Consider the following 14317-nt stretch of genomic DNA (forward strand, 5'->3'; position numbering starts at 1 on the left):
TCCAACACCGCTAGTTGCTGTCCAGAAGTGCTGTCCGCACAGTCAACAGTCGCTCCTTTGTTATTGGGGTTCAGTAACGTCACCTGTTCCCCAGCTGTGTGTGTGGCAATCCCTCCTCTCTCCTCCACCTCCTCCTCCTGCTGTCCCTGGGCTCCAACACCGCTAGTTGCTGTCCAGAAGTGCTGTCCGCACAGTCAACAGTCGCTCCTCTGTTATTGTGGTTCAGTAACGTCAGCTGTTCCCCAGCTGTGTGTGTGGCAATCCCTCCTCTCTCCTCCACCTCCTCCTCCTGCTGTCCCTGGGCTCCAACACCGCTAGTTGCTGTCCAGAAGTGCTGTCCACACAGTCAACAGTCGCTCCTCTGTGATTGGGGTTCAGTAACGTCAGCTGTTCCCCAGCTGTGTGTGTGTCAATCCCTCCTCTCTCCTCCACCTCCTCCTCCTGCTGTCCCTGGGCTCCAACACCGCTAGTTGCTGTCCAGACGTGCTGTCCGCACAGAGCCAAACACCTCACCAATGTGTTAGTGGGGTTCAGTAATGCCTGCTGCTCCCCTGCTGTGTATGCGGCAACGTGTCATGCGAACGCCACGCAGGCACAACAACTTAAATTTAAGGGAACCTGCCCCCCCCCCAGGCGTTTGTTACTGAAAGAGCCACCTTCTGCAGCAGTAATGATGCAAAAGGAAAAAGTGCCTCTTTTCGCGGTGCTCCTTGCACATGCTGAACCTAACACTTATGAAATGTGTCCCCTCACACCGTTAAACTGTCCGGTCGGTGGAACTTTCCTTTGTCATGTGACGCAGCACAGCCGTCATTCTTACCACCTATGCGCCGTGCGCCGCCTCCTCAGCGTTGTTTGAATCTGTCCCGGAGCCTGCGCTGTTAGGTTAGCCCTTGGCCATGCACACATTTTGCGCTGCCCGTCTTCTGACATCATTTGGTGTCAGGCTGGCTGCGCCTGTGCGGCTGCGCAGGACAAGATCCCGCCTCGCAGTGTCTTCTGATTTAATCCCACTGCGGGCCTGGGATCCATGGACATGCGCAGTGCATATCTGAATCTCCGCCTCTCACTCATCTCCCTACGCCTTCTTCAGACTGTGCGCCGTCAGCTGATCCCTAATAGCATGCCACGGCCGTGACGACGCACAGTCTGAAGAAGCCGTAGGGAGGGGAGTGAGAGGCGAGGATATGCACTTCTCATGCCCATGGATCCCAGGTCCGCAGAGTGATTACATTAGATTACACAGCGAGGCGGGATCTTGTCCAGCGCGGCCGCACAGGCGTAGCCAGCCTGACACCAAATGATGTCAGAAGACGGGCAGCGCAAAATGTGTGCATGGCCAAGGGCTAACCTAACAGCGCAGGCTCCGGGACAGATTCAAACAACGCTGAGGAGGTGGCGCACGGCACCTAGGGGGTAAGAATGACAGCTGTGCTGCGTCACATGACAAAGGAAAGTTCCACTGACCGGACAGTTTAACGGTGCGAGGGGACACATTTCATAAGTGTTAGGTTCAGCGTTTGCAAGGACCATAATTAAAAGAGCTAAGTTTACCTTTTCCAGCATTAGTGCTGTACAATATGGCTCTTTCAGCTACAAACGCCTGGGGGGGGGTTAAAGGTTCCCTTTCAACTGACTCCAGTGCAGGCTTCGGCCTACACTCTGCTCCCTCTCCTCCTCCTGCTGACCCCGGGCTCCAACACAGCTAGTTGCTGTCCGGAGGTGCTGGCTGCACAGAGCAAAACACCCGCCACTCTGTCAGTGGGGTTCAGCACCGCCAGCTGTTCCCCTGCTGTGTAGCCAGCATCGTGTCCTGCAACAGCCACGCAGACACAAAGCTGCCACCAGTGCAGGCTTCGGCCTACACTCCGCTCCCTCTACTCCTCCTGCTGACCCTGGGCTCTAACACCGCCAGTTGGTGCCCGGTACTGCTAGCTGCACAGAGAAAAACACCCGCCAATGTGTCAGTGGGGTTCAGCACCGCCAGCTGTTCCCCTGCTGTGTAGCCGGCAATGTGTCCTGCAAAAGCCACGCAGACACAAAGCTGCCGCCAGTGCAGGCTTCGGCCTACACTCTGCTCCCTCTCCTCCTGCTGACCCTGGGCTCTAACACCGCCAGTTGGTGCCCGGTACTGCTAGCTGCACAGAGAAAAACACCAGCCAATGTGTCAGTGGGGTTCAGCACCGCCAGCTGTTCCCCTGCTGTGTAGCCGGCATCGTGTCCTGCAACAGCCACGCAGACACAAAGCTGCCGCCAGTGCAGGCTTCGGCCTACACTCTGCTCCCTCTCCTCCTGCTGACCCTGGGCTCTAACACCGCCAGTTGGGGCCCGGTACTGCTAGCTGCACAGAGAAAAACACCAGCCAATGTGTCAGTGGAGTTCAGCACCGCCAGCTGTTCCCCTGCTGTGTAGCCAGCATCGTGTCCTGCAACAGCCACGCAGACACAAAGCTGCCACCAGTGCAGGCTTCGGCCTACACTCCGCTCCCTCTACTCCTCCTGCTGACCCTGGGCTCTAACACCGCCAGTTGGTGCCCGGTACTGCTAGCTGCACAGAGAAAAACACCCGCCAATGTGTCAGTGGGGTTCAGCACCGCCAGCTGTTCCCCTGCTGTGTAGCCGGCAATGTGTCCTGCAAAAGCCACGCAGACACAAACCTGCCGCCAGTGCAGGCTTCGGCCTACACTCTGCTCCCTCTCCTCCTGCTGACCCTGGGCTCTAACACCGCCAGTTGGTGCCCGGTACTGCTAGCTGCACAGAGAAAAACACCAGCCAATGTGTCAGTGGGGTTCAGCACCGCCAGCTGTTCCCCTGCTGTGTAGCCGGCATCGTGTCCTGCAAAAGCCACGCAGACACACGAACTGAAATTGAAGGGAACCTGTCCCCCCTCCCCCACGTGTTTGTGTGTTTTACAGCCACCTTGTACAGCAGTAATGCTGCATGTGTGCAAGGTGGCTCATAAACTTATTCTCCTTGCACACGTGGAACAGAACACGTCTACAATGTGTCCCCTGAGACCATTAAAACGTCCCTGAGGTGTGACTTTCCTTTGTAATGACACGCAACGACCCCCTTGGTAGCACAGCCCTTCTTCTGACATCATTGTTTGGCTGGCTGCGCCTCTGCGGCCGCCCTGCCCGACACAACGCCCCTCGGTGTCTTATTTATTTTGACTGCGAGGGTGTGATTGACGGGCATGAGCAGTGCATATCTTCGCCAGGCTGTCACTCAGCTCCTTCCGCCTTCTTCAGACTGTGCGGCTTCATGGCCGTGGCATGCGGTAAGGGATCAGCTGACGCCGCACAGTCTGTAGCAGGTGTAAGGACCCGAGCGAGAGGCGAACATATGTACTGCGCCAGGCCATGAATCCCAGCCCCGCAGTGTGAAACACTGTAAAGACACTGCGGGGCTGGGATTCATGGGCATCGCGAACCGCACCGGCCAACATGAAATGATGTCAGAAGACGGGCAGCGCATGGTCAAGGTATAACGCAACAACGCAGACTCCTGTACAGCAAAATGCGATGCTCAGGAGGCCGCGTCAAGCACCAATGTGGTATTTTTGCCAGCTGTGCTGCGTCTCATTACGAAGGGAACTCCCGCCTCCAAGACAGATTGACTGTATAAGGGCCAAAATGTTGTACGTGTTTCATTCAGCTTGTGCAAGGAACAAAATTAAAAGAGCAACCTTTGACTTGTGCAGCACTACTGCTGCATAAAGCGTGGCTCTTCTAGTTTGTAACACCTGAGGGGGGGTTAAAGGTTACCTTTAAAATTGGTTCAATTAGGCTTCGGCCTACACTGTGCTCCCTCTCCTCCTGCTGACCCTGGGCTCTAACACCGCCAGTTGGGGCCCGGTACTGCTAGCTGCACAGAGAAAAACACCCGCCAATGTGTCAGTGGGGTTCAGCACCGCCAGCTGTTCCCCTGCTGTGTAGCCGGCAACGTGTCCTGCAAAAGCCACGCAGACACAAACCTGCCGCCAGTGCAGGCTTCGGCCTACACTCTGCTCCCTCTCCTCCTGCTGACCCTGGGCTCTAACACCGCCAGTTGGTGCCTGGTACTGCTAGCTGCACAGAGAAAAACACCAGCCAATGTGTCAGTGGGGTTCAGCACCGCCAGCTGTTCCCCTGCTGTGTAGCCGGCATCGTGTCCTGCAAAAGCCACGCAGACACAAGAACTGAAATTGAAGGGAACCTGTCCCCCCTCCCCCAGGTGTTTGTGTGTTTTACAGCCACCTTGTACAGCAGTAATGCTGCATGTGTGCAAGGTGGCTCATAAACTTATTCTCCTTGCACACGTGGAACAGAACACGTCTACAATGTGTCCCCTGAGACCATTAAAACGTCCCTGAGGTGTGACTTTCCTTTGTAATGACACGCAACGACCCCCTTGGTAGCACAGCCCTTCTTCTGACATCATTGTTTGGCTGGCTGCGCCTCTGCGGCCGCCCTGCCCGACACAACGCCCCTCGGTGTCTTATTTATTTTGACTGCGAGGGTGTGATTGACGGGCATGAGTAGTGCATATCTTTGCCAGGCTGTTACTCAGCTCCTTCTGCCTTCTTCAGACTGTGCGGCTTCATGGCCGTGGCATGCGGTAAGGGATCAGCTGACGCCGCACAGTCTGTAGCAGGTGTAAGGACCCGAGTGAGAGGCGAACATATGTACTGCGCCAGGCCATGAATCCCAGCCCCGCAGTGTGAAACACTGTAAAGACACTGCGGGGCTGGGATTCATGGGCATCGCGAACCGCACCGGCCGACATGAAATGATGTCAGAAGACGGGCAGCGCATGGCCAAGGGATAACGCAACAACGCAGACTCCTGTACAGCAAAATGCGATGCTCAGGAGGCCGCACCAAGCACCAAGGTGGTATTTTTGCCAGCTGTGCTGCGTCTCATTACGAAGGGAACTCCCGCCTCCAAGACAGATTGACTGTATAAGGGCCAAAATGTTGTACGTGTTTCATTCAGCTTGTGCAAGGAACAAAATTAAAAGAGCAACCTTTGACTTGTGCAGCACTACTGCTGCATAAGGCGTGGCTCTTCTAGTTTGTAACACCTGAGGGGGGGGTTAAAGGTTACCTTTAAAATTGGTTCAATTAGGCTTCGGCCTACACTCTGCTCCCTCTCCTCCTGCTGACCCTGGGCTCTAACACCGCCAGTTGGGGCCCGGTACTGCTAGCTGCACAGAGAAAAACACCCGCCAATGTGTCAGTGGGGTTCAGCACCACCATCTGTTCCCCTGCTGTGTAGCCGGCAACGTGTCCTGCAACAGCCACGCAGACACAAAGCTGCCGCCAGTGCAGGCTTCGGCCTACACTCTGCTCCCTCTCCTCCTGTTGACCCCTGGGCTCTAACACCGCCAGGTGGCGCCCGGTACTGCTGGCTGCACAGAGCCAAACACCTCGCCAATGTGTCAGTGGGGTTTAGCACCGCCAGCTGTTCCCCTGCTGTGTAGCCGGCAACGTGTCCTGCAACAGCCACGCAGACACAACAGACCTACAAATGCCTCCAGTGCAGGCTTTGGCCTACACTCTGCTCCCCCTGCTGACCCTTTGCTCCAACACCGCTAGTTGGGGCTCTAGGAAGAGAAGCTTGAATAGGTCCCCATCCTGGTTCCAGCACCGTCAGCTGGTTCCGGGCAGAGCCTTTGGCTTAGGTGCCTCCTTCTGGGTATCCGAGTTCCACCAACGTCAGGTGGTCCTTGGTAGTGCTTTCAGGCACGGGTACCTCCTGCTTAGTAACCGGGTTCCAGTAACGTCAGCTGGTCCTCGGTAGTTCCATTGGCTCTTGGACCTTCGGCTACCCAACCGGGTTCCAGTACCGTCAGCTGGTTCTCGGCAGTGTCTTTTGCTCTTGTACTTTCTGCTCCGATACTTTGACGGTATCAGCCGATACTTTCCGATACCGATACTTTCTGATATCGGAAGGTATCGCTCAACACTAGTCACCGCTGTTATTGCCGGCTCTGACACATTCAGTGCAGGGAAGCTCTCGGCAGCAGCACGTGCATTAGCAGCGGACGCCGGCGGGGGACGTGACAGACATCAGAATGTGAGTATGTAGTGTTTTTTTTTTTTTTACTTTTTTTACTTTTACAATGGTAACCAGGGTAAATATTGGGTTACTAAGCGCGGCCCTGCACTTAGTAACCCAATGTTTACCCTGGTTACCCGGGTGCTGCAGGGGGACTTCGGCATCGTTGAAGACAGTTTCAACGATGCCGAAGTTGTTCCCCTGATCGTTGGTCACTGGAGAGAGCTGTCTGTGTGACAGCTCCCCAGCGACCACACAATGACTTACCAACGATCACGGCCAGGTCGTATCGCTGGTCGTGATCGTTGTTAAGTCGTTTAGTGTAACTCCAGCTTAACAGTTTGCCTGTTATCACCAGCCACATTCGATCGCAGTAATCCATCTTCCCTTGGCACCCGCCTGTGTGACAACAGTCTGGAACTTAGAGAGAATGTTACGCCTTCCGCATCCTCCTCTGCTTCCTCCTCTTCTTCTGGGACCACCATCTCCTCCCGCAGTATATTCAAAGTCTGCTCCAGCATATAGATGACTGGAAAAGTGATGCTGATGACTGTGTCGTCAGTGCTAACAACCTTAGTAGCCATTTCTAAAGTGTGCAAAAGGATGCAGAGGGCCTTAATCTGTATCCACTCCGTAAACGTGATATGCACCATGTCCATACTGCCCAGACTATATGACATGACATACTGCATCAGGGCTCATTGCTGCTTCCACAGTCGCTGCAATATATGAACAGTGGAATTCTACTGTGTTGGCACATCACATATCAACTTGTCAACTGGCATCGACTAAGCCAGTATGCATTGGAGGTGCTGGCTTGCCCTGCGGCTAGTGTACTATCGGAACGCGTCTTTAGTGCTGCAGGTGGTGTACTAACTGACCGTCGCATGCGACTATCCTCCGATAACATTGACCGGCTTACTTTCCTGAAAATGAACCAGGCCTGGATCTCGCAGGACTTTGCCACTCCTCTTCCTGATTAAATAATTAGGTGACTGTCTACAGTATCCAGGTCTCCAGTTGTGTTCATCTTTCTACCACCTGAACTTTAATTCCTGGGCTTCAACACCGCCAGTTGAGGCTCAGAAGTGCCGTCTGCACAGTCAAAACATACGACCCAGTGTTGTTGGGTGTCAGTAACGTCAGCTGATCCCCAGCTGTGTAGCCGGCAATGTGTCCTGCGACCGCCACGCTGACACAACAACTGAAATGTAATGGAACCTGTCCCCCCCCAAGGCGTTTGTTACTGAAAGAGCCACCTTGTGCAGCAGTAATGCTGCCCAAGGAAAAGGTAGCTATTTTTGTTTAGCTCCTTGCACACGCAGAACTTAACACTTATAAAATGTGTTCACTGATACCGTAAAACCGTCCCGGAGGTGGGACTTTCCTTCGTAATGTGACGCAGCACAGCCGTCATTCTTACCCCCCCGGCGCCGTGCGCCGGCTCCTCAGCGTTGTTTGATTCTGTCTCGAAGCCTGCGCTGTTATCTTATCCCTTGGCTAGGCACACTTAGCGCTGCCCCTCTTCTGACATCATTTGGTGTCATGCAGACTGCGCCTGTGCGGCCGCGCTGGCTGAGATCCCGCCTCGCAGTGTCTTCTGATTTAATCACACTGCGGGCCTGGGATCCATGGGCATGCGCAGTGCATATCTTCACCTCTGCCTCTCACTCATCTCCCTTCGCCTTCTTCAGACTGTGCGCCGTCAGTTGATCCCTAATAGCATGCCATGGCCGTGACACCGCACAGTCTGAAGAAGCCGTAGGGAGGGGAGTGAGAGGCGAGGATATGCACTGCGCATGGCCACGGATCCCAGGCCCGCGGTGGGATTACATTAGACGACACTGCGAGGCGGGATCTCGGCCAGCGCGGACGCACAGGCGCAGCCAGACTGACACGAAATGATGTCAGAAGATGGGCAGCGCTAAGTGTGCCTAACCAAGGGATAACATAACAGTGCAGGCTCCGGGACAGAATTAAACAACGCTGAGGAGCCGGGGCACGGCGCCAAGGGGGTAGGAATGACGGCTGTGCTGCGTCATATTACGAAGGAAAGTCCCACCTCCGGGACGGTCTCACGGTATCAGGGGACACATTTTATAAGTGTTTAGTTCTGTGTTTGCAAGGAGCATAATGAAAAGAGCCACCTTTTCCTTTTGCATCCTTTGTGCTGCACAAGCTGGCTCTTTCAGCTACAAACGCCTTGGGGGGGGGGGGGTTAAAGGTTCCCTTTCGACTTTCTACAATCAGGCTTCGGCCTACACTGTGTTCCTCTGCTCCTCCTGCTGTCCCTGGGCTCCAACAACGCTAGTTGGTGCCTGGAAGTGCTGTCCGCACAGTCAACACTTGCTGCCGTGTTATTGGGGTTCAGTAACGTCAGCTGTTCCCCAGCTGTGTGTGTGGCAATCCCTCCTCTCTCCTCCACCTCCTCCTCCTGCTGTCCCTGGGCTCCAACACCGCTAGTTGCTGTCCAGAAGTGCTGTCCGCACAGTCAACAGTCGCTCCTCTGTTATTAGGGTCCAGTAACGTCAGCTGTTCCCCAGCTGTGTGTGTGGCAATCCCTCCTCTCGCCTCCACCTCCTCCTCCTGCTGTCCCTGGGCTCCAACACCACTAGTTGCTGTCCAGAAGTGCTGTCCGCACAGTCAACAGTCGCTCCTTTGTTATTGGGGTTCAGTAACGTCACCTGTTCCCCAGCTGTGTGTGTGGCAATCCCTCCTCTCTCCTCCACCTCCTCCTCCTGCTGTCCCTGGGCTCCAACACCGCTAGTTGCTGTCCAGAAGTGCTGTCCGCACAGTCAACAGTCGCTCCTCTGTTATTGGGGTTCAGTAACATCAGCTGTTCCCCAGCTGTGTGTGTGGCAATCCCTCCTCTCTCCTCCACCTCCTCCTCCTGCTGTCCCTGGGCTCCAACACCGCTAGTTGCTGTCCAGAAGTGCTGTCCGCACAGTCAACAGTCGCTCCTCTGTTATTGGGGTTCAGTAACGTCAGCTGTTCCCCAGCTGTGTGTGTGGCAATCCCTCCTCTCTCCTCCACCTCCTCCTCCTGCTGTCCCTGGGCTCCAACACCGCTAGTTGCTGTCCAGAAGTGCTGTCCGCACAGTCAACAGTCGCTCCTCTGTTATTGTGGTTCAGTAACGTCAGCTGTTCCCCAGCTGTGTGTGTGGCAATCCCTCCTCTCTCCTCCACCTCCTCCTCCTGCTGTCCCTGGGCTCCAACACCGCTAGTTGCTGTCCAGAAGTGCTGTCCACACAGTCAACAGTCGCTCCTCTGTGATTGGGGTTCAGTAACGTCAGCTGTTCCCCAGCTGTGTGTGTGTCAATCCCTCCTCTCTCCTCCACCTCCTCCTCCTGCTGTCCCTGGGCTCCAACACCGCTAGTTGCTGTCCAGACGTGCTGTCCGCACAGAGCCAAACACCTCACCAATGTGTTAGTGGGGTTCAGTAATGCCTGCTGCTCCCCTGCTGTGTATGCGGCAACGTGTCATGCGAACGCCACGCAGGCACAACAACTTAAATTTAAGGGAACCTGCCCCCCCCCCAGGCGTTTGTTACTGAAAGAGCCACCTTCTGCAGCAGTAATGATGCAAAAGGAAAAAGTGCCTCTTTTCGCGGTGCTCCTTGCACATGCTGAACCTAACACTTATGAAATGTGTCCCCTCACACCGTTAAACTGTCCGGTCGGTGGAACTTTCCTTTGTCATGTGACGCAGCACAGCCGTCATTCTTACCACCTATGCGCCGTGCGCCGCCTCTTCAGCGTTGTTTGAATCTGTCCCGGAGCCTGCGCTGTTAGGTTAGCCCTTGGCCATGCACACATTTTGCGCTGCCCGTCTTCTGACATCATTTGGTGTCAGGCTGGCTGCGCCTGTGTGGCTGCGCAGGACGAGATCCCGCCTCGCAGTGTCTTCTGATTTAATCCCACTGCGGGCCTGGGATCCATGGACATGCGCAGTGTATATCTGAATCTCCGCCTCTCACTCATCTCCCTACGCCTTCTTCAGACTGTGCGCCGTCAGCTGATCCCTAATAGCATGCCACGGCCGTGACGACGCACAGTCTGAAGAAGCCGTAGGGAGGGGAGTGAGAGGCGAGGATATGCACTTCTCATGCCCATGGATCCCAGGTCCGCAGAGTGATTACATTAGATTACACAGCGAGGCGGGATCTTGTCCAGCGCGGCCGCACAGGCGTAGCCAGCCTGACACCAAATGATGTCAGAAGACGGGCAGCGCAAAATGTGTGCATGGCCAAGGGCTAACCTAACAGCGCAGGCTCCGGGACAGATTCAAACAACGCTGAGGAGGTGGCGCACGGCACCTAGGGGGTAAGAATGACAGCTGTGCTGCGTCACATGACAAAGGAAAGTTCCACTGACCGGACAGTTTAACGGTGCGAGGGGACACATTTCATAAGTGTTAGGTTCAGCGTTTGCAAGGACCATAATTAAAAGAGCTAAGTTTACCTTTTCCAGCATTAGTGCTGTAAAATATGGCTCTTTCAGCTACAAACGCCTGGGGGGGGGGGTTAAAGGTTCCCTTTCAACTTACTCCAGTGCAGGCTTCGGCCTACACTCTGCTCCCTCTCCTCCTCCTGCTGACCCCGGGCTCCAACACAGCTAGTTGCTGTCCGGAGGTGCTGGCTGCACAAAGCAAAACACCCGCCACTCTGTCAGTGGGGTTCAGCACCGCCAGCTGTTCCCCTGCTGTGTAGCCAGCATCGTGTCCTGCAACAGCCACGCAGACACAAAGCTGCCACCAGTGCAGGCTTCGGCCTACACTCCGCTCCCTCTACTCCTCCTGCTGACCCTGGGCTCTAACACCGCCAGTTGGTGCCCGGTACTGCTAGCTGCACAGAGAAAAACACCTGCCAATGTGTCAGTGGGGTTCAGCACCGCCAGCTGTTCCCCTGCTGTGTAGCCGGCAATGTGTCCTGCAAGAGCCACGCAGACACAAAGCTGCCGCCAGTGCAGGCTTCGGCCTACACTCTGCTCCCTCTCCTCCTGCTGACCCTGGGCTCTAACACCGCCAGTTGGTGCCCGGTACTGCTAGCTGCACAGAGAAAAACACCAGCCAATGTGTCAGTGGGGTTCAGCACCGCCAGCTGTTCCCCTGCTGTGTAGCCGGCATCGTGTCCTGCAACAGCCACGCAGACACAAAGCTGCCGCCAGTGCAGGCTTCGGCCTACACTCTGCTCCCTCTCCTCCTGCTGACCCTGGGCTCTAACACCGCCAGTTGGGGCCCGGTACTGCTAGCTGCACAGAGAAAAACACCAGCCAATGTGTCAGTGGGGTTCAGCACCGCCAGCTGTTCCCCTGCTGTGTAGCCAGCATCGTGTCCTGCAACAGCCACGCAGACACAAAGCTGCCACCAGTGCAGGCTTCGGCCTACACTCCGCTCCCTCTACTCCTCCTGCTGACCCTGGGCTCTAACACCGCCAGTTGGTGCCCGGTACTGCTAGCTGCACAGAGAAAAACACCCGCCAATGTGTCAGTGGGGTTCAGCACCGCCAGCTGTTCCCCTGCTGTGTAGCCGGCAATGTGTCCTGCAAAAGCCACGCAGACACAAAGCTGCCGCCAGTGCAGGCTTCGGCCTACACTCTGCTCCCTCTCCTCCTGCTGACCCTGGGCTCTAACACCGCCAGTTGGTGCCCGGTACTGCTAGCTGCACAGAGAAAAACACCAGCCAATGTGTCAGTGGGGTTCAGCACCGCCAGCTGTTCCCCTGCTGTGTAGCCGGCATCGTGTCCTGCAAAAGCCACGCAGACACAAGAACTGAAATTGAAGGGAACCTGTCCCCCCTCCCCCAGGTGTTTGTGTGTTTTACAGCCACCTTGTACAGCAGTAATGCTGCATGTGTGCAAGGTGGCTCATAAACTTATTCTCCTTGCACACGTGGAACAGAACACGTCTACAATGTGTCCCCTGAGACCATTAAAACGTCCCTGAGGTGTGACTTTCCTTTGTAATGACACGCAACGACCCCCTTGGTAGCACAGCCCTTCTTCTGACATCATTGTTTGGCTGGCTGCGCCTCTGCGGCCGCCCTGCCCGACACAACGCCCCTCGGTGTCTTATTTATTTTGACTGCGAGGGTGTGATTGACGGGCATGAGCAGTGCATATCTTCGCCAGGCTGTCACTCAGCTCCTTCCGCCTTCTTCAGACTGTGCGGCTTCATGGCCGTGGCATGCGGTAAGGGATCAGCTGACGCCGCACAGTCTGTAGCAGGTGTAAGGACCCGAGCGAGAGGCGAACATATGTACTGCGCCAGGCCATGAATCCCAGCCCCGCAGTGTGAAACACTGTAAAGACACTGCGGGGCTGGGATTCATGGGCATCGCGAACCGCACCGGCCGACATGAAATGATGTCAGAAGACGGGCAGCGCATGGTCAAGGTATAACGCAACAACGCAGACTCCTGTACAGCAAAATGCGATGCTCAGGAGGCCGCTTCAAGCACCAATGTGGTATTTTTGCCAGCTGTGCTGCGTCTCATTACGAAGGGAACTCCCGCCTCCAAGACAGATTGACTGTATAAGGGCCAAAATGTTGTACGTGTTTCATTCAGCTTGTGCAAGGAACAAAATTAAAAGAGCAACCTTTGACTTGTGCAGCACTACTGCTGCATAAAGCGTGGCTCTTCTAGTTTGTAACACCTGAGGGGGGGGTTAAAGGTTACCTTTAAAATTGGTTCAATTAGGCTTCGGCCTACACTGTGCTCCCTCTCCTCCTGCTGACCCTGGGCTCTAACACCGCCAGTTGGGGCCCGGTACTGCTAGCTGCACAGAGAAAAACACCCGCCAATGTGTCAGTGGGGTTCAGCACCGCCAGCTGTTCCCCTGCTGTGTAGCCGGCAACGTGTCCTGCAAAAGCCACGCAGACACAAACCTGCCGCCAGTGCAGGCTTCGGCCTACACTCTGCTCCCTCTCCTCCTGTTGACCCTGGGCTCTAACACCGCCAGTTGGTGCCTGGTACTGCTAGCTGCACAGAGAAAAACACCAGCCAATGTGTCAGTGGGGTTCAGCACCGCCAGCTGTTCCCCTGCTGTGTAGCCGGCATCGTGTCCTGCAAAAGCCACGCAGACACAAGAACTGAAATTGAAGGGAACCTGTCCCCCCTCCCCCAGGTGTTTGTGTGTTTTACAGCCACCTTGTACAGCAGTAATGCTGCATGTGTGCAAGGTGGCTCATAAACTTATTCTCCTTGCACACGTGGAACAGAACACGTCTACAATGTGTCCCCTGAGACCATTAAAACGTCCCTGAGGTGTGACTTTCCTTTGTAATGACACGCAACGACCCCCTTGGTAGCACAGCCCTTCTTCTGACATCATTTTTGGCTGGCTGCGCCTCTGCAGCCGCCCTGCCCGACACAACGCCCCTCGGTGTCTTATTTATTTTGACTGCGAGGGTGTGATTGACGGGCATGAGTAGTGCATATCTTTGCCAGGCTGTTACTCAGCTCCTTCTGCCTTCTTCAGACTGTGCGGCTTCATGGCCGTGGCATGCGGTAAGGGATCAGCTGACGCCGCACAGTCTGTAGCAGGTGTAAGGACCCGAGCGAGAGGCGAACATATGTACTGCGCCAGGCCATGAATCCCAGCCCCGCAGTGTGAAACACTGTAAAGACACTGCGGGGCTGGGATTCATGGGCATCGCGAACCGCACCGGCCGACATGAAATGATGTCAGAAGACGGGCAGCGCATGGCCAAGGGATAACGCAACAACGCAGACTCCTGTATAGCAAAATTCGATGCTCAGGAGGCCGCACCAAGCACCAAGGTGGTATTTTTGCCAGCTGTGCTGCGTCTCATTACGAAGGGAACTCCCGCCTCCAAGACAGATTGACTGTATAAGGGCCAAAATGTTGTACGTGTTTCATTCAGCTTGTGCAAGGAACAAAATTAAAAGAGCAACCTTTGACTTGTGCAGCACTACTGCTGCATAAGGCGTGGCTCTTCTAGTTTGTAACACCTGAGGGGGGGGTTAAAGGTTACCTTTAAAATTGGTTCAATTAGGCTTCGGCCTACACTCTGCTCCCTCTCCTCCTGCTGACCCTGGGCTCTAACACCGCCAGTTGGGGCCCGGTACTGCTAGCTGCACAGAGAAAAACACCCGCCAATGTGTCAGTGGGGTTCTGCACCACCATCTGTTCCCCTGCTGTGTAGCCGGCAACGTGTCCTGCAACAGCCACGCAGACACAAAGCTGCCGCCAGTGCAGGCTTCGGCCTACACTCTGCTCCCTCTCCTCCTGTTGACCCTGGGCTCTAACACCGCCAGG

This window comes from Ranitomeya variabilis, chromosome 3 (assembly GCF_051348905.1).
Source record: "Ranitomeya variabilis isolate aRanVar5 chromosome 3, aRanVar5.hap1, whole genome shotgun sequence".
Taxonomy (NCBI): domain Eukaryota; kingdom Metazoa; phylum Chordata; class Amphibia; order Anura; family Dendrobatidae; genus Ranitomeya; species Ranitomeya variabilis.